Source organism: Alnus glutinosa, chromosome 3 (assembly GCF_958979055.1).
Source record: "Alnus glutinosa chromosome 3, dhAlnGlut1.1, whole genome shotgun sequence".
Taxonomy (NCBI): Eukaryota; Viridiplantae; Streptophyta; class Magnoliopsida; order Fagales; family Betulaceae; genus Alnus; species Alnus glutinosa.
The window spans coordinates 5810934-5836947 of record NC_084888.1 but is presented as its reverse complement, the minus strand read 5'-3'; the positions used below and the strand labels follow the sequence as shown (position 1 = coordinate 5836947).

General features: G+C 37.8%; 1 pseudogene; it reads right to left on the bottom strand.

Annotated features, from left to right (window-relative positions):
- Positions 1 to 19298: 19298 nt before the first annotated feature.
- LOC133862730 (U-box domain-containing protein 33-like) lies at positions 19299 to 25050 on the bottom strand (annotated as a pseudogene).
- Between the last annotated feature and the right edge of the window lie 964 nt (positions 25051 to 26014).

Here is a 26014-nt window from a genome sequence, read left to right as displayed (position 1 = left end):
CATAGCAGACAACTCCATTCATCCCGTTGAGAAGGAAGGGGTCGTGACTATCAAAGGCAATGGAGATGAACAAATCACACTTAAAAGTGTGTTTCAAGTTTTCGGGATGAAAAAGAACCTCTTTTCAGTGGTCAATGCTGTTGATGCTGGTCACTATGTCTTGTTTGGGCCAAAGGATGTGAAGTTTCTTCAGAATATCAGAATCATAGATGCAGATGTTGTTCATACTAGTAAGAGAATTAAAGACTTATTTGTTTTAGTATCCACAGTTTCTTATATTGATATATGAGTACAAATGATGGAGCATCAATTTGGCATGCTAGATTAGGACATCTTAGCATGGATAAATTAAAAGTTATGGTTATGAAAAATTTGGTGAATGGGTTGCCTATGTTGACTACTTTTGGTAGGGATGAAGTATGCGAGGGTTGTCAATATGGAAAAGCACATCGCCTTCTATTTGACAAATCTTTTTCACGGTGCAAATCACCTTTAGAACTTATTCATGGTGATTTGATGCGGCCTTGTACTACACCATCGTATTCGGGTTCTCTTTATATGTTTGTTCTTGTTGATGATTATACACGATTTACGTGGGTATATTTTATGAAAGAAAAATCCGAAGTATTCTCCAGGTTCAAAGAGTTCAAAGCAACTGTGGAAAGTGTGCTCGACAAGAAGATTAAAAGGTTTCGAATCGACAATGGGGGAGAGTTCACTTCTATCAACTTTCACAATTTTTGTCAAGAGCACGACATTCGAAGGGAGCTTTCATGTGCATATACACCGCAACAAAATGGTGTGGCGGAAAGGAAGATTCGGCACTTGGTGGATGAAAAATTGAAATGACTTCTAAAAGTAAAGTGTGTGCATAAGTGTCAACAAAAATTAAAGCACAGCGGAAAGTAAATAACACAGATATTTTTGTTGACGAAGTGGAAACTCAGTTAAGAGAAAAACCACTTCGGGGCAGCCAAACCCAGGAATTCCACTATTCAGAAGACAAAGCTAGATACAAGACAGTAACACTCACATGTACCGATGCAGTGGTCGTACCTTGATCTCTGACGTGTAACCCAACATGAACGCTTCCCAACCAGGTTCACCTACCTGAAGGGGTCTTCAATGGAACTCCTTACCTTAGAGCCGACCTCTAAGATAGACTTCGGTTTGCAGCACAGCACACTTGAAAAATGGCTTCAGAGGAGATATCACGTCTCTGAGCTCTAATGGAATTCACACCGAATTCTTGCAGCTCTAAGTGCCCAAGAACCCCTATTTATAGGCTGGGGGTCAGGCAAATTTTACCTGGGAGCCGTCCGGACGGTGGACCATTGCCGTCCGGACGGACAACTGTGCGACAGAATTTTCCGAGATTTTTACGGAGAAATCTTTCCTGTATAAGAACATCGTCCGGACGGGATGGCTCGATCGTCCGGACAGACGCACGTCCGCTGCAAGTAATTTCCATAAAAGGCTTTACGCGTCCGGACCAAGGGGTAGGAGTGTCCGGACGGCTAAACTTCAACACGCAATTTCCATATTTGATGCGCATGCGTCTGGACCATGAGGGAGAGATGTCCGGACGGTTGAAGTCGAATCGGCAGCTACCATATACGATGTACCAGCGTCCGGACCATAGCTGTCAGATGTTCGGACAGTTCATTTTGAACTGCGATTCTAGCCTTACGGAGATACGCGTTCGGACGGTATAACACATCGTCCGGACGGTTGATTGATCTTCAATTTCTTGAAACTTGGAAAGAATCAGTGATCCGTTCGAGAACCGATAGGCGTCCAGACGTGCTGCTGAAACGTCCGGACGGAGCAAGTTTGCACAGAAGCTTCTCGATACGAAGTAGGTGTCCGGACGGAATAAGCACGTCGTCCGGACAAGTGATGCTTGTCTGTCTGATGTCCGGACGGAGTGACACGTCGTTCGGACGGATGGAACAGTAGATAGATGGGCGTCCAGACGGGATGACACATCGTCCGGACGGCTGACAGGGAACTTTGTAATTCTTCTTACTTCACTCTGAAAAGTGGAATCCCTGTTTGCCGCATCATTACACATAAGTGATTTTGTCTAAACACAGAATAAGGCCAAAATACTAACAAACTCCCCATTTGGCCATTCTGGGACAAAAATCACTTGATCGGTTTGGAAATACATTCCTGGTCCAAAATAAAAATTACTCCCCCTTTTTGTCACAAAGGGACAAAGGGTAAACAAAGTAATAAAACAACCAACTGAAATAAAAATTACTCCCCCTAACGGTCTCAGAAGGACTCGGGAAACAGAGTAATATAAGTTCAACAGTTATAATAAACAACAAATTGTCTCAGAATGACAAAACAAAATAAAAAGTCAACAAATAGATACGAGGGAATCAAACATCCTCTGCCATAGGTGTAGCTCCTGGAGTCCGACGGGCAGCCTTTGGTGCAGCAGCCTCATCATCACTGCTCTCTGGATGATGGACTTGGAGACACTCCTGAAGGTCCAAGTGGGTCTGCTCCACCCTCTTGCTGATGGACCGCATTTCCAACTGCATGGAGGACACGGACTGCTGCATGGAAGACATCGATACTTGCATATTGCTAATCCCCCCCTGAAGAGTAGCAAGAGCCTCCATAATCTGAGAAAAATTTACCTCCGGCTCAGATGGCGGGACAGTGTGAGAGGATGAAGCTATGTCCGGAAAACCAACAAGCATCGCAGCAGGTATATCCTCATCAGACTCCTCTCTCCGTAGCTGCGCATTTGACTTCAGCAAAGTCTGTTTGCTGAGGGGCTGTTGCATCTTCATCCTAGGCTCTCCATTTACATTGATACCGGACTGCAGGATGATCTGAGTAATGAGGCAGCCAAAAGAGAGACTGGCAGTGCCCTCATCACGAGCCTCGAGCATGACTCCCAGAATATGCTTGCAGAGACAGAAAGGAAGGCAAAAATGAACAGCATAGACAAACTGGGCCTTCTTCAATATCAGATTACTGCGTCTGGTAACCAGCCACAGATTGTGCAAAATAATTTTGGCCAACATACGATGAGCTTGACCTAGAGGACCAATCTTGATGGAGGTCGGATGCTCCTCACCTTGTGGAGCAGCATGGAAAAACTCTCGGAGCTCATCCATAGAGGGAGGAAGCACCACCTCGTTGAATGGACTGGCAGGTAGATCGAGAACAGGTACCTCGATAAACTGGCTGATGATCTGGGGATCAACAGTGATTATGTGTCCGTCAATAGTGGACTGCAGTACCGTCCCACGCTCATCATCCTGAGCAACCTCCAAGTTTGCATAAAAGAGTCGGACCAGCCTAGTGAGGACGATGCAGGCACATGTATAGAGGTAGGTCCACTGATAATGCTGAATAGTCTCATGGATACTGTTCAGCGGAGGCACCATGATATCTACACGGACCACGTTTCGTTCTGCAATGACAGTCTAGTCCATAATCTTTGCTTGTATTTCATTCTGTTCTGCTTCTGTCCTCTGACGGACCCGGCGCTGGGAACTGATGGCAGACATGATTCTACAAAAAGAAAACCAACAAGAATATTCCAAAAAAAATAATCCCAAAAAAAATCTTGTTAGGTTAGCAAAAATTTTGGCAGAATAACAGCAGTAAGAGGACTATCATAAATTCAAACACAAATTATCACAGCCCTACAAATAATCCCAACATGATATAAGCATCTCAAACTCTCAATAACACTTCTAATCAAATATAGAAATTCTAACAGTGTAAGAACTGAAAAGAATAGTACAAGTGTTAGTTTTTGTGTTGGCTGCACTCTGTTGGACAAAATCACTTCTATGTAATGTTGCTGCTTTCACAGGGATGCTGCTTTATCCAGAGTCTACTCTTCAGCTATGTTCTTCGAGAAGATTCTGTGAAGTTTTCAAGGATTTATTTCGGTTCCCTGTCAGCCTTCCAGAAGACGTGGTATTCCGTCCGGACGCTCATCAGTCAGCAACATCCGTCCGGTCGCCCATCTGTCTACTGTTCCATCCGTCCGGACGACGTGTCTTTCCGTCCGAACGTCAGACAGACAAGCATCATCTGTCCGGACGAAGTGTTTCTTCCGTCCGGACACCTACATCGTATCGAGAAGCCTCAGTGCCAGCTTGCTCCGTCCGGACGTTTCAGCAACACGTCCGGACGCCCATCAGTTCTCGAACGGTTCACTGATTCTTTCCAAGTTCAAGAAAGAGAAAATCAATCAACCGTCCGGACGATGTGGTATCTCGTTCGGACGCGTATCTCCGTAAGGCAAGAATTGCAGTTCAAAATGAACCGTCCGGACATCTGACAGCTGTGGTCCGGACGCTGGTGCATCATATATGGTAACTGACGATTCGACTTCAACCGCCCGGACGTCTCCCCCTTATGGTCCAGACGCACGCGTATCAGATATGGAAATTGCGTGTTGAAGTTTAGCCGTCCGGACATTCCTGCCCCTTAGTCCGGACGCGTGAAACCTGTTATGGAAATTACTTGCAGCGGACGTGCGTCCGTCCGGACGATCGAGCCATCCCGTCCGGACAATGTTCTTATACAGGAAAGATTTCTCCGCGAAAATTTCGGAAAATCCTGCCGCACAGTTGTCCGTCCGAACGGTCATGGTCCACCGTCCAGACGGCTCACAGGCTTATTTTGCCTGACGCTTTGACCCCCAGCCTATAAATAGGGGCCTCTGGGCACTTAGAGCTGCAAGAATTCGGTGTGAATTCCATTAGAGTTCAGAGACGTGATATCTCCTCTGAAGTCGTTTTTCAAGTGAGTTGTGCTGTAAACCGAAGTCTATCTTAGAGGTCGGCTCTAAGGTAAGGAGTTTCATTGAAGACCCCTTCAGGTAGGTGAACCTGGTTGGGAAGCGTTCGTGTTAGGTTACACGTCAGAGATCAAGGTACGACCACTGCATCGGTACATGTGAGTGTTACTATCTTGTATCTAGCTTTGTCTTCTGAATAGTGAAATTCCTGGGTTTGGTTGCCCCGGAGTGGTTTTTCTCTTAACTGAGTTTCCACTTCGTCAACAAAAATCTGTGTGTCATTTACTTTCCGCTGTGCTTTAATTTTTGTTGACACTTATGCACACACTTTACTTTTAGAAGTCATTTCAATTTTTCAACAAGAAAAATACCTGAAGAGTGATTGAGAATGCAAAGAGACACTAAGGGATGATATTACTCCAAAAACACCAAAGAAAATTACTCACAAAAAGCCAAAAGGTGGATTTGGTGGGGCATGAGGGAGAGAATGACCAATTCTGGGCAATTTATAGCCTCTGTGGGTGACCCGTCCGGACAGAGTTTTCCAGACGTCCGGACTCGTGGGCCTCGGGAACATGCGTAACGGTCATGCTCGTCCGGACGAGATAAATTACCCGTCCGAACGATGGTGACAGTGCACGTGAGTCCAGACGTACAACAAGACTTGTCCGGACGACGAGGCACTGCACATGTCCGGACTTCCAGAGAATACCGTTCGGACTACCATGCTACACCCGTCCGGACTCCAAGGAATACCGTCCGGACGCTCCACACTGAAACACCAGAAAAACTGAAAAAAAAAAATTTACAGAGATCAAATTTTCTCAAGTCAGTGTCAGAATATGCATACATAATCAACTGATAACACAATCAGAACGCATCTAAAAAATAAACAGAGATATAAAAGGAAATTGAGATTTCAATTGGCACAAATAATTTTTCTTGATCATATAAAAATCAAATAGGCACCTCAACTCAAGCAATGCGTGTGTGTGTGGAGACTCTTTTCCCACTAGGTAAGACTTTCCAAGACATGACAAATAGCAACTAGATTTTCTAGACATGAGAGAAAATCAAAGACAGATTAGCCAAAAGTCAAACCTTATAACTTGCTAGGGCCTAGACATTCTCATCTGATACACTCCCCCTAAGATGCAGCACATATTTTGTTTTACTTGTACCATATAGGACAAGATAAAATTTTACTTGCTCATAGAGGGCAAGGTAATTTTAAGCACATAAGCAATGATTAAATAGATTTAAAGCACAAAACTTTTTAAGAATTACCGCTCGAATCTTATGGTACTGCAAACTGTAGGGAGTGCCAGAGTTTATAGATGCTAGGTTCAACTAGCCTGTGGTCAATTTGGCCATCTTATCAAGGGCTTCTTTTCTTATCCAAAATTTCCAAAAGCAAAGAGTCAGAGAAGGAAAGATGTACCTTTAGGGGAGTCCGGGATAGTGCACTTTTTCATCGCATGAAGAAAGAAGCTATCATACTTTTGCATAAACAGGAAAAACACTTGGCCAATATAGTCAAAACTCTCAATTATATCTAAGCATATTTAATCAATGCAAACCGAATTGAGATATCAGGCAAGAATGCATGCAATATCTAATAAGCCAAGAGAAAAAGATCCTGCAAATTTTCCCCAAAATTTTTTTTATTCTTTTTTTTATTATTATTATTAAAAAAAAAAAGCAATATGGAAAAAAAAAAAAAAAAAACATCATATGCTAAGGCACGATCAAATCTGTGTCCGCTCAATGATGCCATTACAGAAAAACAGTCGCCCGACCTGCTTTTTCTGTCTTCCCCAAAAATACCTGCAAAGTTTTCTCAAGAAAGCACAAGGGAGCAAACATAACTTGTCCTAGAAAAATATAAAAAATACAATGAGCAATCAAACCTGATGCCATAGGATTAGGAACAGAATCCTAGGCATGAACACCCGAACCTGCTAGGTGCGTCGGTTCCCCCTCCTAGGGTAACTGTCCTTCTCAGCCCAAGTCTGCCTTCCAGTAGGTGGTTGCTGACAAGACTGAATCATCCACTCCATCATGTTTTGCATCCAAACATGAGGGTCACCGGAGTATTGCTCTTGAGGCCTTCTCAATTGCCTAGGTTTGCTCTTGTAAGTGCCATTTTGATTTGCTGGTACAAACCGCTGTTGAGGACGCTGACGCTGAGGAGCATGAAACCAAGGGGCTTGGAACTGATATCTTGGTGCTTGTCCCCATGGTGCTTGATAGGATGCCTGATGCCAAGGAGTCTGATGCTGAGTTGCAGGTACAGTGCCATACTGAGCTTGTCTAGGCACTTCTTTCTTGGCTTTGGCCTTTTGTGCTTTCAAGAGGGAGCACTGAGGCTGTATATGCCTACTGAGACCGCAGTGATGGCAAACAGGAGGTCTTCTGATGGAATGAGGCTGCTGAGTGCCTGGAACATCATCGTTGACCTTTTCCTTATGTTTATCTTCAATAACTGGAGGAAGCTCTGGGATTGTAGGAGGCACAAACACAGTCTTTGAGGAAGAAGGAATATCAGAAGAGGAAGCTACATACCCGAGACCAGTCTTGTCATGTGGGCTCTTCTGGATGGACAGCATACGAGTCAATTTCTCATCAGTGACTCTTTCTAGCTGGAGCTGTGTCTCAAGTAGCTTTTCCTCGAGCTCCTGTATCTTGAGCAGCAGTGAGCTCTTCTCAGTATGCAGACTGTTCAGATCATTAACTTGTTGCTTTCGACCTTCCCTCAGCTTCTCAAACTCTTTGTAGAGAGTTTTGTATGCATCCTTGAGCTCTACCTCATTCTCACTATGCTCCGAATAATAAGAGTCTTCTTCTTCAATATAAGGGGCCACAAAAGCCAAAAATTTGTCAGACTCTGGAGCATCTTCTTCGGACTCATCACTAAGAGTCACATTGTAAGCCTTCCCCTTGCCCTCCTTGAGATTCCCGCAATCGGCCCGGATATGCCCATAGCCTGAGCATTCAAAACATCGGGGTCCTCTGGGATCTTTCTCATCCTTTGGTTCAGCTTCTCTGAGAGGTTTCTTGGCTTTTTCAGAAAACTTCTTCTTGAACCGATCATCTTTCATTAGTCTTCTAAAATTTTTGGCAAGCATCACCACAGCCTTTTCTTCATCCTCAGATTCTTCTTCAGAGGAGGCTTCTACCTTCTTCTTGGAAGCCTTAAGAGCAATGGTCTTTAATTTCTTGATCGAGGGCAGAGACAGCTCGTATGTTTGAAGAGATCCAACCAGCTCTTCAATCTTCATTTCTTCAAAATCCTTGCTTTCCTCAATAGTCGTTACCTTAATCCTGAAACGTTCGGGCCAAGGTCTGAGAATTTTTCGGATGAGTTTTACATCCGAGATAGGTTTCCCAAGACTCACCATGGAGTTCCTTAGGTCACTTATTTTGGAGTAAAACTCTCCAAATGTCTCTTCCTCTAACATCTTAATTTCTTCAAATTTTGAAACCAACATCTGAAGTTTGGCAGATTTTACAAGTTTTGTCCCTTCATATGTTGTTTCCAAAATTTGCCATGCTGCTTTGGCTGATTCGCAATTTGAAATTTTGGCGAATTCAGATGGAGAAAGTGCTTGGCATAGAGCATGGAGGGCTTTGTCATTTGAAAGACGAGCGTTCTTTTGAGGGACTAGTTCAGGTGTTGTATCCTCTGGTTTAGTCCAACCAGTCTCAACAATACCCCAACAGTCAATAGATTTCAAAAAGAAACGCATACGTGCCTTCCAATAGCCATAGTTCGAGCCATCAAAGGCAGGAACAGAATTAAGAGTTTGAGACATAATAAAGATAGAAGTCAAATATTAAAAACACTTAAGAAATTAATCTTCTCAGAGTGTACCAAGCTCTGATACCAATTGTAAAATTGAAATGACTTCTAAAAGTAAAGTGTGTGCATAAGTGTCAAAAAAATTAAAGCACAGCCGAAAGTAAATGACACAGATATTTTTGTTGACGAAGTGGAAACTCAGTTAAGAGAAAAACCACTCCGGGGCAGCCAAACCCAGGAATTCCACTATTCAGAAGACAAAGCTAGATACAAGACAGTAACACTCACATGTATCGATGCAGTGGTCGTACCTTGATCTCTAATATGTAACCCAACACGAACGCTTCCCAACCAAGTTCACCTACATGAAGGGGTCTTCAATGGAACTCCTTACCTTAGAGCCGAACTCTAAGATAGACTTCGGTTTACAGCACAGCACACTTGAAAAATGGCTTCAAAGGAGATATCACGTCTTTGAGCTCTAATGGAATTCACATCGAATTCTTGCAGCTCTAAGTGCCCAAGGACCCCTATTTATAGGCTGGGGGTTAGAATGGGCGTTAGACAAATTTTGCCTGGGAGCCGTCCGGATGGTGGACCATGGCCTTCCGGACGGACAACTGTGCAAAAGTATTTTCCGAGATTTTTGCGGAGAAATCTTTCCTGTATAAGAACATCATCCGGACGGGATGGCTCGATCGTCCGGACGGACGCACGTCTGCTGCAAGTAATTTCCATAACAGGCTTCGCGCATCCGGACCATGGGGCAGGAGTGTCCGGACGGCTAAACTTCAACACGCAATTTCCATATCTGATGCGCATGCGTCCGGACCATGAGGGAGAGACGTCCGGACAGTTGAAGTTGAATCGGCAGTTACCATATACGATGCACCAACGTCCGGACCACAGCTGTCAGATGTTCGGACGGTTCATTTTGAACTGCGATTCTTGCCTTACGGAGATACGCGTCCGGAAGGTATACCACATCGTCCACATACAGTGTTCGCAATCAACCACATACAGAAATCAGTTTACCATTGTAACCTAATGCTCCTATGCCATCAAACAGCTCTTCTTTATCTTCTTCTTTTTCACCTACGGAGGAGCAATCCAATAGGGGGAGTAGTGTTGATTGCCATGAGCTGGAAGGACAACATGTTGATGAGGAAGTAGAAAGTGTACCACCTCTTAGGAGATCTAAGAGGAAAGTCATATTGCCAGCTCGGTATAAGGATGGATATTTGGTGAGCATGCACTCATGTTTTCTTGCTAATTCTATTGATTATTGTGAACCTTCTTGTTTTAATAAAGCCACAGGTGTTAAGGAGTGGGATAGTGCTATGAATGATGAGATGAGTGCTCTCATAAAAAATCAAACATGGGATCTCGTGCCAAAGCTTAAGGAAGTGAAGCCTATCACTTGCAAATGGGTTTACAAAATCAAACGTAAGGCAGATAGCAGTGTTGATAGATACAAGGCAAGACTGGTTGCTCGTAGATTCTCTCAAAAGTATGGGGAGGATTATGATGAGACATTTAGTCCGGTTGCAAAGATGATTTCCGTTAGAGTTGTCATTTCCTTGGCAGCACATCATGAGTGGGAGCTATGGCAGCTTGATGTAAAAAATGCCTTTTTATATGGTGAAATTGACAAAGATATCTACATGGAGTAGCCTGATGGTTATGTTTCTCAAGTGCACCCAGAATTGTATGCAAGCTAAATAATGTCTTATATGGATTAAAGCAAGCACCTAGAGCTTGGTATGGTAAGATTGCCGAATACTTACAATTTTGTGGCTATTTTGCTTCTAACTCAGATTCTAGTTCGTTTGTTAAGAAGCAAAGCAAGGTGCATGTCATTGTTCTCTTGTACTTTGATGACATGATTGTTACTGGCAACGATAATGAAGAAATTACAAAGCTTCGAGCTGAACTTTCTGTTTGGTTTGAGATGAAAGATTTGGGAGAGCTTAGTCATTTTCTTGGTTTGGAAGTTAGCTCTCTCAAGGGTGGAATATTTGTGTCACAACAAAGTTATGCAAAGAATCTTGTAGGAAGATTTGGGTTGAACCAAAGCAAGTGGTGCTCTACTCCTCTTGATACGTACATTAAGCTAAGGCGTGAAGAGGGCAAGCTTCTTCCCGATCCTCGTCCTTATCGGGCTCTTGTAGGAAGTTTGATCTACTTAACTATTACAGGACCCGACATTGCATTCTCGGTTGGCCTTGTTAGTCGTTACATGCAAGCACCACGAAAACCACATTTAGAGGCGGCAAAACGTATCTTGAAGTATATATATTCTACAATTGACATGGGCCTTTTCTTTAAGAAAGGAGGTGCCTTTGAGCTACATGGATTTTCCGATGCTGATTTGGGTGGTGACTTGGATGACCGGAAGTCTACATCCGGTTATGCTTTCTCATGTGGTTCATCTTATATTTCTTGGTGTAGTAAGAAACAAGATTCGGTATCTCTTTCAACAACTGAGGCAAAGTACAAAGCGGCTTCTCTTGCTGCACAAGAATGTGTTTGGCTACCTCTGCTGATCGAGGATATTTATTCACCAATTCACAAACCAACAATTATATATGGTGACAATCAAAGTACTTTAAAGCTCGCAACAAATTTGGTTTGTCACACAAGGACAAAGCATATTGAGATTGAGCATCATTTTATTCGTGAAAAGGTGCTAATGGGTTTAATTGAAGTTTTGGATGTGAAAAGTAAGGACAACATTGCTGACATCTTCACAAGTCACTTTCTAAAGGTCCATTTGAATTCGTAAGAGAGAAGCTTGGTATCATTTCTAGAAAATCATTTTAAGGGGGAGTGTTAAATTTTAAAGTGTATTTTCTAGAATCCACAATTATTAATTTTCTTGTTTTGAGTGATGTAGTGAGGAACTAACGTAATTTTAAATGTGGGGGGACTCACTTGCACATAATGGATGACACATGTCATTCTCTCCTTCTTAGTCTTTCCACCCTACCATCTTCTACCTAGGTCATCTAACCATCACTACCCTTATTCTGCCCACTTCATCTTTCAATACAACCTTATACCTTACCAAGGAACATTATTATTATTTCATGTACAAATTCGTTGTTCTTCCTTGGTCACATGAAAAGTCATGCTTATCTTCCTAGTTAAGTGTGAGAATACTCTAGAACCCTTCCCTAACCCTTATATATATACCCTAGGCATGCTTCCAAGTCATTCATTCCATCATATCCCACCAAAACCTTCTTCTATCTTGTGCTAGTGTGTTGTCCAACTCATGTTTTTTCTATTATTGTATTATTTCATAAATAAGAAGAACATTTTCCATTTATGCTCTGTTTGTTTCGACGTAAAATGATTTCCTTCGTAAAATAATTTCGACGAAATCATTTTCAGGAGAAATGATTTTCTCGAAAATATTTTTCGGTGTTTGGCTCGCACGAAAAAATTACAAAATGCAGAAATCAGAGTTTGGCAAATGCTGCCAGAATCCGGCAACGTCCGGTCGCCGTTGTCAGATTCCGGCGAGAAAGTTTGACTGGATCAGGCTGGATCAATGGCCGGATCAAGTCATATCCGATCAGAATCTTCTAGATCCAGCCCGATCAATGGTCGAATCCGGCCGTTTTGGCCAGATCCGGCAAGAGCCGGCCGGATTCCTGCCATATTCCAGCCAGAATCTGGTGGCCGGAATCCGGCGTCGGTGACCAAAATCCAGCGCCGGCAGGATACCGGCGACCGGATGTTGTCGGACTCCGGCGCCGATTGGATTTCGACGACCGACAATTGCTAAATTCTGACAATTGGATATCAAACGTGCGTGTAAGGACGAAGAGTTTAATTTCGGAAAACGATTTACAGTTTTAAAAACCGTAAATCGTTTTCCGAAAATTAAATAAGCTTTTACGGTCAAACTGAAAATGATTTTCGTTGACCATTATTTTCGTCCTTACAAACACCGTAAAATGCCGAAATCATTTTACGCCGAAACAAACGGAGCATTAGTTTTTATCTTTCTTCTACTTTTGGTTGTGAGCAGGGACGGAGGGAGGGGGGGCTGGCAGGGGCCATGGCCCCCCCCCCCCCCCCCCCCCCCCCCCGCCCCCAAATTTCCTAAAAAAAAAAAATTAAAGGTGAGAAAAAAAAATAATTTAAAAAATTAAAAAATTTAAGGTAAAAAAGAAAATTTAGCTTACTTGGCCCCTACCCAAAAAAAATTTTCGGCCCTTGGCCCCTGCCCATAAGAACTTCTGGCTCCGTCCCTGGTTGTGAGTCTTTGGGTTAATGTAACTTTGTTGCACTACTTGAGAATCGATTGTTCCTAATAATTGGACACCATATTTCACTACAGATCTCTGTGATAAAATACAAATAATCTAATATGCCTTTTGCCTTTCTTATATTTTTCCAGTAGTTTTATGCATACCATCATTAAAGTGTAATTAATTAACAAAACTGTCAAACAAACCTGGCGAAGATGAGGTGGCCCTTGCAGATAAATTGTATGTGACAGGAGACTGGTGCATGTTGGCGCACATATTTAGCTTTATTAGACTTGAGGTCCGTCATTTTTCTGCAATCTCAATCAGTAGTGAAGCAAATCTCGATCCAAAGGTGAGTGTACAAGCACCAAGCTCCCGAAAATTAACCATAAGGTATTTAATCATGATCACCAACATATATAAGAAATTTCAACAAATTAATTAACAAGAAAACAGACTGAAAATTAAAGCACCATTTTTGACATCAATAATATTTTTAGATCCTGCCACGCCAGCATAATAACTAAGTTAAAAGTGGGATATAAAGGTATATTCTTGGATACCTTCCATAGTGCTTCTCTGCTGCTGCTCCCATGACAAGCTTCCTGATCCCATTCCGAGAGACGAGTTGTACAATTTCCTTCTTGACACAACCCGTTTCTGCTATAAGCTTATGAGCTGGTGCCTAGATTTTGAAAAACCATATAAATATAATAATATAATAATATATCAGAAATTAATCAGCAATTGTTGGAAAGGACTCACTGGAACGACTTAAAGTACTAGCTATCAAATATTGCGAAACTTGGAAGTTCCGAACTATTAGATAATTAACCTAATTAATTGAACGCTTAAAGCCTTAAACCCTATTACGTATAATATTATCTAGAGCTTAAGGAAAAAACCACCTATTATTTCATTGGGTCTAAAATGTGAATTGGTACGTACGTGCTAATTATTTTTGTCAAGTTTTGAACTTATCACCGGCCAACTCTTATGTCAACTTTATTGGACATGCATATATGCAGTCTACATCTTTAACTATTTCTGTTTATATTTACCACAATTTTTTTTAAAAAAAAAAAAAAGAAAAAGAAAAAAAAAGGAAAAAAACTAATTAACAAGAAAAATGTTCTAAAAAAATAAATTAAGAAGGATTTATACCCCCTTTTGGCGACAGATGAGAAGATATTCATCCATGATCTCATGCATTTTTTGCCTCTCAGTTTCATGGTATTCCCTTACAATACTTTCCTTCAGTGAGCTAGCTGGAGCTTTTCCACCCACCGCAAACCAATTAAAAAAAAAAAAAATCAAATAAATTCCTAATTAATATCTAAGCGAGGAAAGCCCAGCCAAAATGTATTTGATTGTTACATGCCCATCTATATTTCATCATAGAAAAATAAGTTAGATTCACCAATTTTTTCCTACATTACAAAATTATCCTGAACTGCTAGCTGCAGCCATTTTTGTCCTCCCAAATTTCCTTGTACAGTGAGCATGCATCCAGAGGCAAACAATTTGTCAATTTCGACAAATAAGGTCAACCAAAGTATAATTCTAAGAATTCCCAACTTTCAAGAATACATTCAGACACTGTTTGCTTAATTGGGTGTTTATGTGTAGGTGTTCATCATGACATGTATTTGGGACTTACTAAATGGAATGTACTGCGCAGGCTGATGAACGTGAAGTATGCAAATCCCCTTTCCTCCGGACTTCTCCAACGCCCATAACAGGATTGATTTGCACTCTTTCACGTCTTTTCCAACGGCAACGTATATCGTCTCCTCTGAACTCTCATGCCTGTTTGCCATTCTTCCTGCAACTCCAATACTTCAGAAAGCTGGCTGCGTAAATTTAGAAGTGATAAATTAAAACCTTTGTTGGTTGAGATCAGCAAAAATTAAAGACGCGTCTCGTCAGGGCCTGTGGATACATCATACATTAATGGCATTGACCCCAGGGGTGGACTCTAGCTGGCGGATTGCATATGTTATAAGAGCAATGTTGTACTGGGTCGTTTAAACAACCGTACGTTAATAGTCTTTTAGATGTTGCTTTTTATTTTTTCGTTGGAAAATAGGTGTTTTGATTTGATAAAACTTTGGGTAAATTTAAGATAAATTCTTTAATTAATATGTTTGATTCTCGGAAGCTTCCGAGATCAGTGCAAAAGAAAAATGTTATAAACACTCTACTTTTAATTATCATGCTTTTTAACGTGATTTTTAAAAATTTTGATCAAAATTTAATAATGAACTATTCCAAATTTACAGGATAAGATTTTTACGATAAGTAAAGAATTAATGCTTTTAAAGATATGATTGGAAGTGACCCATTTTACAAATTGATGTGCCTTAAAGTTAGGGCTACGAGAAATCTTTGAAGTGGTCAAAGTTGTAAAACCGTGGAGCAAAAATCCAATTGGAGAAAGAGTTTGCACTGATAATAGCCAAAATATATAATGGTGCTGTACGTGGAGATCATTTTGGTAAAACCATCTACTGTTACATGAGGATCATACATGATACACCAGTACCTGCAAGTATTCAAATAACGTACTTGACAGTGGATATAATTGAAGAATTTATTCCTCTAGGCTCTAGCATTACATTCCTCATGGGAAAAGTATCAAAATTAAATTCTAGAATTATTTTAAATTAATTTGTGGTGGGTTTTTAATTCTACTCTAAGCAAACAAAATCAAATATATATCATATGTATGATGCATTTAAATAAGCCATACATATATATATATATATATATATATATATATATATATATATATATATATATATATATGTGTGTGTGTGTGTGTGTATTTGTGTATATATTTATATATAAAAAAAAAAAAACTAATAATTCAGAAATAACCTTTTATGCTTTCAACTTTAGTTAGTGTATATTTGTGTATATATATATGAGCTTTTCCACCCACCGCAAACCAATTAAAAAAAAATCCAATAAATTCCTAATTAATATCTAAGCGAGAAAAGCCCAGCCAAAATGTATTTGATTGTTACATGCCCATCTATATTTCATCATAGAAAAATGATAAATTTATAACAATACAACAACAACTGCACAACACTCCCTCATATAGGCCGCGGTGGGCCCAACACTCTGAGCTTCACCTCGTGTGAGGGGGTAGGGCCTTGATTCCTACACAACAACACCATAACTTCACAATACCCCTCACATGGGGTGGAGCTCAGTGTATGGGGCACACCCCTATATGAGAGAGTTTTGTGCAGTTATTGTGGTGTTGTTGTAAATTTATCATTTTTTTTTTCATTGAAAAATAGGTGTTTTGATTTGATAAAACTTTGGGTAAATTTAAGATAAATTCTTTAATTAATTTGTTGATTGTCGGTAGCTTCCGAGATCGGCGCAAAAGGAGAAATGTTATATATACTTTACTTTAACTCTCGTGCTTTTTGATATAACTTTTAAAATTACCACTAAATTAAAATTTAATAATAATTTATTTTAAATTTAATTATAATTTTAGAAATCAATAAAAATGTATAGCATTACTTGTCTCGTTATAGACTATCAATTGTCAGTGTATTAATGGCATTGACCCGCGTGATCTAGGGGCTTGCATATGTACAAAATAGCTGGCCTTTAACTGTTGTACTCCATTGCCTTTATGTTTAGAGCATTCATATTTGTTCGGTAAATATTTGTTTAAAATTTAGCTAAAGAAGAACTTCTATTTTTTGTTTTTTTAATTAGCTACTTACTTTCAATACTTCTTCATTTAAAAAATTCGTTCTTTATCTACTTGCACTATTCTTAAAAAAAAAAATAAAAAAAATGAGAGAATTATCTACTTTCACTGTTCTTTTAAAAAAAAAGATCAAATTAATTTTTTTTATTAATATAAATTATAAATTATTGAGAATGAGTGCTCATCAAATTGTTAGGGCCTGTTTGGTAAGTAATTGGGTTGGAGAATATTTGTGTATTGTATAGTAAAAAGTGATTGATGTGATATAAAATTAGAGAATATTTTATAGAAAATTGAAAAAAATTTGTTTTGTAGTAGATTTTTTTATTTGAATAATAATAAAAAATTATTGATGTGATATAAAAAGTGTAAAAAAGTTAGAATGTTTTTGATTTGATATTTTTAAAAGAAGTGAAAAGAAATAGAGGGAGAATGATAATTGTTTGCCAAACTAGCCCTTAGCTATTCTGAGAATTTTTAGCTAACCAAAATAACCTTATAGCTATTTTGGCTAGCTCCATGTAAATGCCCTATTGTGTCTTTATTATGATTAATTGATTTCTTGACAAGTTACTGTTAATTTTATTAAAAGTTTATATACAATTACTATATATTTTAAATATAATAATAATTTAACAAAATGAATAAAAAAAAAAATCAATCTAATTTAGAAAAAAGTATCCTTTATTTATTTTATTATTTCTCAATCAGATTTTTATTTACTAAAATAAATTGTTATCCAAATTGATAAGGATGCACTAACATACTACCTAACATAGGCATCTACAAACCAACTCTAATATTGACATGTGTTTTTTGTATATGAAAAATATATAAATATTTTTTTTAATGGCATGTTAACTTAAATGACACATTTCGCTTTAAGAGGTTAATTACAAATCAATTTGAAAAAAAATTGCATCATGCGAGAATTGAGAGAACTTGAAATTTGAAATCAAACTAATAATGATACTACTTAAAAGGCTATACCGACCATTTTGTTGATAATTAAGAGAAAAATCATTAGGGAAAATTAAAAATATTAGTAGCTCATATTGATAGACAGTATTCGTTCAGTAAAAAATATTAGGGGTTGTAATTCATTTTTACGTATCAAATTCAGATAATAGAGTATTATTATATATGTCAATTTTAATTCGATCCATATTATCAAACGGATAAAAATTCTTAATTTTAACCAACTAATATATTGTTAAATTCCTGCATGTATCCAGTTTGCTGGATCACATAAAAGAAATTTCAGCCCTAGAAAATATTAGACGAATTGCAAAATCTAAATCAATCAATCCAGCTACAATTCAGCCGCCGAAATGGACCGTGGACCTCATTGGATACCACGGGTTAATCCTTTTAACAATGGCATGAAAATCTTATCACTTTTATGTTCAGTCGGCCTAATAATGGCCTATCATATCTCCCTTGAGTTGAGGCCCATTGGCTGGGGGTGGCCCAGCCACCCCTTTGCCCTTCCCTTCCCCTTTTTTTTTTTTTTTTTTTTTTTTTTTTTTTTTTTTAATTTTTTTTTTAAAAAAATAAGTATATTTATTTATTTATTAATAAATTTATATTTTTTTATTAAGATGGACACGTGTCGCCATCTTATTGGTTTGACGTGGCGCTAACGTAACATTTAACATAATCTGTCAAAAAATTTAACAGAATTTGACTCCAGTGATCAATTTGTAATTATAATTTATCACAATGACCTCCTATGAACTTTTTAAACTATAGGGAATGATTTGTAATTATGACATACCACATGGACTAATGATGCAATTATCCCTTAAATTTTGTAGGGCCATACGTGAATTCTACAAATTTAAATTATTAATGATAGATTTATAAAATGACACCAAACACATCTCATTATTTCAATCATTCACCGTAAAGCATTCTACCTCCCGGCACAAGAGGAATTTTGTACTATAAACTATAATATTTTATTAAGTTTACCAAAAGAAAATTATTTACATCCAAATATTATATGGTTTTTTATTTTGTAGATATATGTACAAGTTGATAGAAAGACAATTAGTTAAGAAACCTAGTATCAAAGTTCGAAATAAGGTATATATTAATTATATATATCAGCAAAAAAAAAAGTCAATGAAGGAGGAAGTCATCCTTTCGCCATCAAGTACGTTCCAACTACCATATAACCATATTTAATTCAAACCCAATAAAGAAAATTCAACATTTTCAGGTTTATTGTACGGAAATAATTTTTTTAATGAATAGATATTTTATTAAAGGAAGAAAATGAGAATACATATTTTATAAATTGACACTTTTAAAAATTTAAATATTTAATTATAAAGTAATAAAAGATTCAGAGTTATAAAAATTAATAGTTGAAAAAGATAATTGTGATGGCAATTTCTTTTCAGTTACGTTGCTCTTTTGAGTTGAGGTTTAGAAGGAGGGGGGGGAAGGGGGGGCGTGTGGTGGAAATCATGTAGCAAATATTGTTCTAAGTGACCAGTATACACTAAGAGGAATTGTACAAGTACTTGAGACATTTCTATTATTACATCATAGACAGAATAACCTAACTAGGAAATGAGACAAATGTAATAAAGATTCAAAACATTATTTTTAATATTCTCTAATCCTTCTCATCTTCATCTTTTAAAATTAATTAACCATTAGATCTATAAGACACATACTTTTACTTATGTAAGTAGTAAGAATATTAAATAGTATTTCTCATTCATAAAAAATAAAAAAATAAAAAAAATGGAAGAAGAAGAAGAAGAAGGTGGTGGGCAATATCAATGGTCTTCAGGATCCCAGCTGGGATGAAAATGAGGCTCCACATGAAGCGGCCCTCATTGGTTCAAGTACCTTCCAGACTTCTGACCTGAGGTCCGGCCGGCTACTTCGATTCCAGTCACAACATCTCAATCCTAAGCGAGCCAAGTTTTGAGCAACCACAATCGGCCAGTCTCCAGCCAAAGGATCTAAGAGAGTTTTCAAATTTCCAGCATCCAGAGCATTTTACACTTCATTTGATATCTGGAAAGGTAGTCTCCCAGTCAACAATTGTAGTAAAATGATTCCAAACGAGTAAACGTCAGACTTCAAAGTAAGCACTCCTGTTTCAAGGAACTCGGGATCTATGAAACCGGCACTGCCCTTCGGGATAGTTATATGAGACAGTGTCGTTGTGTTGTTGCTTGAACTTGCATGAGGCAACAAAATACGGCAGATTCCAAAGTCACTTAGTTTACAAACAAAGTTGGCATCAAGGAGGATGTTTGAGGGTTTCAAATCACCATGCACTATGCTGGGTTTAGCGGAGTGGAGATACACAAGGACAGAGCACAACTCTGTGGCGATGCGTATTCGAGTTTGCCATGATAATGGAGGAGTGTTGTCCCTCATGCTGATCAGTCTATCTTCAAGGCTTCCGTTGGGAAGATACTCGTAGATGAGCGCAAAAACCTCCGGGCAGGATCCAATGAGTTTCACAAGATTGGGGTGCCTCAGCTCACTCAATACACTAACCTGCAGATCATATATAATATATATACAAACAACAAATGAGATCACGAAATGCCAAACTTTTGGTCTAACTTCATTCTATTTTTTAAAAGTAAATTGTTGTTGTTGCATATATATATATATGCATTATCCCTTTTAAATGGTGAAAACTTTAACAAAATTAATTTAAAAAGTAAATATTTCGTGAACCGCTCATGGAAGTATGTAACCTAGATATCAATAAATTCAACAACCTAGCTAGAAAACCAAAGCAACCTGGTCTAGGTGCTAACATCATATGAGGAATATTACATTTTCAACTCTTATTCCACTTAGGGTTCGCTTGGAATTGCGATTTCAAAATGTGCGATTTTAAATTAGCGATTTTAAAATGTGCAATCTGAAAAAGTGATTTTTAAAAACGCAGTTAAGCATTTGGCAAAATTGCAATTTGACATTTAAAATCGCATGTTAGCCTTTAAAATTCTGCATTTTCAAAAAAGCACCACATTGCATGCGATTTGAAAAAACAGTTTTTTGAGTTTTCAAATTGCAATTTTTTAAAAACGTAATTCTTAAACGGTTCATTTTCTGCGATTTGGTTTAAAATCACATTTTTTGTCTATAAAATCGTAATCTCAAACGCACCCTTAATTGACTAATGCCGCAATGCCCGTTAGTATATATTTGGATAAGCTTTTATATATATATATATATATATATATATAATTAAAGATTGATGGACGACACTACCACATTAGCCCAATGATATAAGAGTTGAGTATTTAAAATTACACATACTATACTATATCCATCAATCCTTAATTCCTTAGATTATTTTGAGTAATACTAAATGCTATACCCTCTATTAATCCTATTAGGCTGATGGGCATCCCATCAACCCTTGAATCAATTCTTGTTAAAAAAAAAGTAGAAGTGTTGACTGGCACAGACAGCCACATCAGCCTAGTAGGATAGAATGTAGTATGTAACGTTATCATTTTTTTTTTTTTTTTTTTACATTAACACATCAGCCCCATGAGATCAATATTGGGGTAAAATAACTATATATTATTTAATATTACTCATAAATATATAACTAAAAAAAAATAAAAAGGTCATTGCAGTGATTTTCGAATGAATATAATAGACAAACCTCCATTTGGAACTGTGAGGTGCCATGGGTGCCAAGAGATTGTAGCATCTTGATTGCAACCTCTTTTTGACGCAAGAGAGCTTTGTAAATGTTTCCATATCCTCCTTGTCCAATTTTTTGGGATTCATCAAATTTTTGAGTCGCTTCTTCGAGCTCAGAGAGTGGGAACTCAGAGAACTGATCATAATCATCAAGCATCCTTCTTAGCCCTTCAACTTCTTTCAGCGCATTATCACGCTCCATCAGCAACTCGTTCATCTTTTTGTGTAACTCTGCAATTTGAATATTCTTTAATGATATTTCATTTTCTTGAGAAACCCTGAGTTCTTCCATTACTTGGTCTTTCTGGTTCTTCACCTTTTCAATCTCTTCTTTTGCCTTCACTAGTGCTTCCTCCACTTCTTTTCTTTGCCTCAACTCTTCTTGGCCCTGTTCGTTGGATTATCGATCAGCAATTTGCATTAGATTATCTTTCAGAAAATGGCGAAGAAGTTCAAAATAACTAAAATCCTAATTACCCGGCGTTTAGCATCAATCATATCTCTTTCTGCTTTCTGACGCCTAAGTGTCTCTTTTTCGTTCTCCGCCATCACTTGTTGAAGTTGCTCATAAAAAGTATTATCTAAACTTCCGTCCTGCTAGGATCCGTTAAACGATTAAATTTAAAGCCTTTTTTATATTGTTTAGTATGCGTTTAGTATCATGATTTTGAGGATAAAAGTTGATTTTAAACTACATCATAGAAAATGAATATTTAGAATTGCTTTTTAAAAAAATTGCAATTTCAAATCGCAGATAATTTGATTTTTTTAAAAAACAAACAATTTTAAAGGTCAAATTGCGATTTTATCAAACTCTTAATTGTGTTTTTAATTTAAAAACACATTTTAAAATCTCATTTCTTGAACTATAAACCCCAAACGGACCCTTAATTACTTAATATTTGATCAATTTCGATGAATAAATGCTAAAGAGAAAGCTAAAACGCTTCTTAATTATAGAAACCCAAAAATTTAAGGATAAAGATCCTCTACAATTATTTGTTTGAACTTGAGAAAATTCGGGAATGTGATTTTGAATGACTAGTTATGGGACCTACTTGACCGGATAAGTGGTTGGGTAGCCTAATTTTTATTTAGTCGTCCCATAAGTGGTCTCTCACAATCACCTGTTTGAATTCTCTCAAATTTGGACAAATAATTGTAAATGATCCTAATCCAAACCATAACTCAAAGCGTCCACATGCTTCATAACTATACATGGAAAACTTCACTTACCCGATTAACCCCAGAATTTCAGTGTTTTGCAATTATAACATCGAATTTTTTAATTTTTGCAATGTCGGTATTTCAAGAATTTTTTCCTTTTAATTTCATCAATTTTTTATTATTAAAATGCCCCTTAGAAAAATTGAAAATTCTCTAGACTCACGGCAAGCCGTGGATTTGGACTAACCCACGGCCAAAATGTGGGAGAGAAAAATTCTTAAAATACCAACATTGCAAAAATTAAAATTTTGAGATTATGATTACAAAAATACTGATACTGTATATATATATATAAACACAGGCAAAAATGAAAATGTTCTGCACATACCAATCTTGGACTCTGTGGCACCAGCAATGGAGATCCGACTTCCACATAAGAGATTCTTGAATAAGCCGACGCCGGAGAGGGTGTGCTAAAGGGCGGTAGCCCATTCTCATTCGCCTCATTCCATGCAGTCAGAGTTACATCAACCCCTCTTTTGGGAGAGCTTGTTGAGCAAACCGAACAGGAGGGACTCCTTCTTGAGCCATCCCATTCATGATCAGAAGCCGAAGGACTAGTCTTTGGAGATGAAGCCTCTTCGTTAGCGCTGCCTGCCGGTAAAGAGATCATATCTAAGATGCTCATCCTCCTTCCACTGCTATCCCTATTGTGCCCCGCTGCAACAGATGATTGTGATCTCAAATAGTCTGATTCTCGGATTTCACTCATGCTGTTCCTTTCGTGCCCCAAAGTAACAGACCGTGATTTCATGAGGTTTGATTCTCCCCTTCCACTCATCTCTGCACTTGCTTCCCTATATTCCATATATATGCTACTTTGCATTACTAATATAATCTTTACTTTCATACGTACTATCATAAATCCATAATTAAACTTTTGGGATTACGTATATATAATGTCACGGTTGCATGAAAAAGAGTAATTAACAGAAACTGTGTGCCAAACCTGGTGAAGATGAGATGGCCTTTGCAAATAAATTGTATATGACAGGAAATAGGTGCTTGTTCGCGCACATATTTAGCTTTATTAGACTTGAGTTCTGTCATTTTTCTGCAATGTCAAGAGCAGTAGTAGAGCAATTCAATCCATCAGATATGATGATCATTAATGGACATGCATGATGATGTGGAAAAAGTTTTGGATGTTGTTTGTACGTACCGTTTATAGTGCTTCTCTGCCGCTGCTCCCATAACAAGCCTCTTGATCTGGTGCTTAGAGATCAGTTCTAAAATTCCCTTCTCGATACGGTCCATTTCAATTTCCAGTTTCTGTGCCCGTACCTTAGATTTTAAAATAAATGAGAAAACTCGACACTTATATATTAATGTACCAATCCATGCAGCATCTCAAAAGCCACTCGATCTCTAGGTTCTTACGTGCATTTGAGGTTCATGTTTATTTTGGATACATGTAATTAAGTTTAATAAAAAACAAAAAAAATTCCAACCCAGTTTAAAGAAAAAAAAAAATTATTTCTAGCCAATAATGAGATAATCTAAAGGTAAAACTTTACTTATAACCTTTGATTTTTCATCACTTTTGAAAATAAGTACCTAAATTTTTTAAAGTGTCAATTTAGAATATCAATCTTCCAATTTTTTTTTTTAAAAAAAAAATTATAATTTTTTTTCAAAGATTCAAGCATGGGTATATTTTCAGATTTCATTCAATTATGACCAACACCTAAATCATTCTTTTCTTTTTCCTAAAAAATAAATTGGTATTTTAAGAATTTTGACATGATCTAACGGAAAATTCTAATGGGGAGTTGAAATTGAAAAAAATTAAAGAATGGATACCCTAAATTGATGCTCTTTAAAGTTTGTGTACATTTTTTCAAACAAAAATGATGAAAGATCAGGAATTATAAGTGAAGTTTTTCCTAATCTAAATTTAACGGCGAAAGGAAAAAAGAAAAGTGAATAAAACGAACAAAAAAATGTGGTAAATTAAAGAGACGGCAGAAGAATCTATACCCCCGTTTGGCGACAGAAACGAAGGTATTCATCCAGGATCTCATGCATTTTTTGCCTTTCAGTTTCCCGGTGCTCCCCCACTATCTTTTCCTTCAGTGAGCTTGCTGGAACTTTTGTACCCACTGCAAATGCAAATCAAGAAGGAAAAAACTCAAATAAATCCCACTTGAAAATACTGGAAATTAGGCAAGAAAAGCCAAATTCTTCAGAGGAAAAAAAGTGCATTTTCATCAGATATAGAACCCCAGCCGAAAATAATACATGGATTTGCATGGATTTGGGACTTACTAAAGGGGATGAGCTGTGCAGGTTGATGAACGTGAAGGATGCAAATTCGCTTTCCTCCAGAGTTCTGTAAAGCCCACAACAGGATTGATTTGAACTCTTTCACTTCTTTTCCCACAGCAACGTATATCGTATCCTCAATCCCGATTGCCATCGGATCCTCTAAATTCTCATGCCTGCTTCCCATGTCCCAAATGTTTCTTTTGAAAAGCTAATGAAGTTAACGCTGCAGACACCAGGGATTCACAAGTCACCCCACAGCTAAATTACAACGAGTACTGGCCGGAAAGTCTTGGCTACCCTTCACTTTCTGAAGAGAATATTTATAAGAATCAAATATTCTTCAGCACAAAATAAATGACAAATTAAAAGCATAGACTTTTTTTTTTTTTTTTGGTAATTAAGTATTAAAAGCGAAGACCTGAGGTAAAGGGTTTTGTTGGTTCTGTGAAGTTTCTGAGGTCTAGCTGTAGCTTCTCTGGATTGTACGTTTTCTGAGTAAAAGGAACTGTTTGTCTGCAGGTGGCTTTGGGCGTAGGTCCTTCAGCTAGACCCATGTTTTCCTCAATTTTTTTTTTTTAAAAAAATTATTACAATTCTTTAAAAATTAGAATCTTATTTTTGAAATTCTTTTTACTTTTTAATTTTATCCCTTATACTCCATTTGTTTTGGCGTAAAATAATTTTCGTCATAAAATATTTTTTGAGAAGTCATTTTTTCAGGAAAATATTTTTCGTTGAAAACATTTTTCGATGTTTGGCGCATTGTTTGGCGCATACAGAAAATTACAAATATTTTTTTTATTATTTTCATTCAATCATATTAAATTATAAAAATCAATTTTTATTCACAACATAAAAATATTAATGTAAAATAATATAAAAAAGCAACTAAAATATTATGTTTAATTAAAATATACACATTGACTAGCAATAATCATATTTTTTAAAATTAGGATTAGTTTAAAAAATTATTTTTAAAGTGGTCGGCCATTTGTGCTTGTCGGAATCCGGCCATTTGTACCGGATTCAAGCCAGAATTGGCAGGGATTTGGCCGAAATGGTTGGATCCCGGGCAGATGGTCAGGATCCCTGCCGTTCTGGCCAGATCCCGACCAATTTGGCCGGAATCTAGCATAGTATCGCTGGAATTCAGTGACGGTGGTCGGACGTCGCCGAATTCCAGCAGAAATTTTCAAATTTCGACACCGGCCGAATTCCAACCAATGCCGGAA